Source organism: Rhynchophorus ferrugineus, unplaced genomic scaffold, assembly GCF_030347505.1.
Source record: "Rhynchophorus ferrugineus isolate W39M unplaced genomic scaffold, kcgeb_rfMv2 rfM1, whole genome shotgun sequence".
Taxonomy (NCBI): Eukaryota; Metazoa; Arthropoda; class Insecta; order Coleoptera; family Curculionidae; genus Rhynchophorus; species Rhynchophorus ferrugineus.
The window spans coordinates 32079301-32081530 of record NW_027472580.1 but is presented as its reverse complement, the minus strand read 5'-3'; the positions used below and the strand labels follow the sequence as shown (position 1 = coordinate 32081530).

Below are 2230 nucleotides of genomic sequence, written 5' to 3'. Positions count from 1 at the left end.
TTTTCGGAATGTTAAATGTACCCAGTTCTTGAACGACAACATGATTCTACGCTCCTCATTGAAGCTAGCCAAGCCCCAACAAAACACCAATTGATTGTAAAACGAATGAGATAAGATTGGTCTGAACAAAACTCCACAAAAAGCATGATCTTTATTCTAAACTTTAAAATTCCATTTAAATGACATGTTACTAAGTTTTTCAGCTAAATATATTGGAGAAGTACAGGAAATAATAGCTGGTAACAGAAATAATGTGAAAAGATGGACTATTAAATTTAACACATGTCAATATATACTTTGGATAAATTTGTATGCCTTTATTTTTTATGTCCGTTTTTCTGTTATTTTATTCTTATTTTAAAATATTTTCTCTATTTAAGAGGCAAGTGAAATAAAAAAATATTGATTAAAAATGTTTTCAAAGAATTAATGATATTGTAATATTATAATAGCTAGCATAACAAACAAGTATAATTTAGTAATATTCCAAATATCTTTAATACAACGAGTAAATACGAAAATAATTTTGTAGCCATATCGAATTTTAAAAATGTATAGCAAAAAAATTTAGCGGGTAATTAAAAATTTTTTTTTAGTTTTACTGAGAAAATAAAAAAATAAATATCTTTAAATATATTTTATTGATATATTACAATTGCATTAATTTTCCTTGACCATCAAGATATTGTTTTAATCACAGAGATATCATAATCTAATCTTTAAATCTAATATTTAAAACAAAGCTAAAACAAACATTAAAATAAGATAATATAACTCTTAATGGTTCTGTTGTACTATTTTTTAGAATCAACTAAATCAACAACCTACCTAAATTGAGGTACATTTTATAAAATATGACAGCTGCAGTTCGATCTATACAGTCAAGTTTCTTAACTAACGACAAAAAGTAGAGGTTACTAATCCCGCAGCAAAAAGGAAACTTATTCAGTATGTGCATTAATGTTCTTCTAGAAGGCAAGAATAGAATATCTTCGATAGCAGTTTATATCCCCTGCCACTGCATTTCAATAAGGATAAAGCCATTAGTTTTTCATCCAACCTGACACGAAGCTCATCTGTAAATGAACATATAAATTTCAAGTTAGATTAGAAGTTTCTTATTATATTCTTACTTCTTAGTCTTGTGGGGGTAGAAGAATCTCCTATATATCTATCAGCTTCATAAAACTTATGTGATTGAAATATTGCCATTAGGGGCATATTTTCCTTGTATTATAGTAAAGGTAAAGAATCTCAATAAATATTGCTTAATTATTTCAATGCAATAAATTATTACTATTTAACAAAATACTTACTATTTAGGAATTACATTTTGTTTCAGCCATGGCTTTCCACATTTAAGTCTGTAGTCTTCATCTTTAAAATAATTACAAACTTTCCTGGACCTACATAGAAGATCATAAGAGATCCCCTTAAGGTTTTCCTTTTATTACTCTAATAAATTAAAATACACAGAATAATCAAAAGTAATTGTCAAATATATATAAAAACACATAGTGAAAAACTAGACGTAAATAAACGTTAACTGCTTAGGTTAGAATTATTAATACCGAAGCCGAACGAGAGAGAAACACACATATAGCTGTTGCATTTTTCATTTACATTTGGCGGCGTAACGAGGATTCCGAAAACCTTAAATGTGGGACCCGATTTTTCTATATCCAACTTTCGCTTCTAAATTTCTTGCTTCTATGTAATTATAATGACATTTCAACGATATGTAATTCTTTTATACATTTAATGTTTGCAAAATTAAATTTACTTCAGCATAGTTTTACTCTACTGATCAGTTTTTCGTATTTCTTTTATGACATGATGTGGAAATTATCTGTAGAGTTTGATGGTTAGTCCACCAGATTAGAAGTGACATATATTGACATCAGTATAGTAGTGATACAGGTTCACTATAAATATAAAATATTTTATCATCTATATTTGTGTAATTTCGCGGAATTAACATCTATAATAAAGTAAGTAATTTGTTATAATAGAACTGATTCGGAGATTTATTAATATTAAAAATGCGTAGTCCAACAAACAGGACATCTAATTGTAATTCGGAAATGAAACAACAGCAAAATATATATTTTAAATTTCTTTTCAAATATAAAGAAGAGGGGAAATTGACAATTTTAGCGACGCGATTTTGGAGCCGATGTCACCCTCCTCGAAAAAAGTCGGAATAACATTTTTATAATGAACCTCCTTT

At 27.8% G+C, this 2230-nt stretch overlaps 1 long non-coding RNA gene across 1 annotated transcript; it reads right to left on the bottom strand.

Moving 5' to 3' along the window:
* Positions 1-954: 954 nt before the first annotated feature.
* On the bottom strand, positions 955-1449 carry LOC143193707 (uncharacterized). The gene is made up of 3 exons (XR_013005076.1): positions 1317-1449; positions 1134-1253; positions 955-1076 (listed from the first exon to the last, which is right to left on the bottom strand). It is a non-coding gene; the product is annotated as an uncharacterized LOC143193707 (long non-coding RNA).
* Positions 1450-2230: the final 781 nt, after the last annotated feature.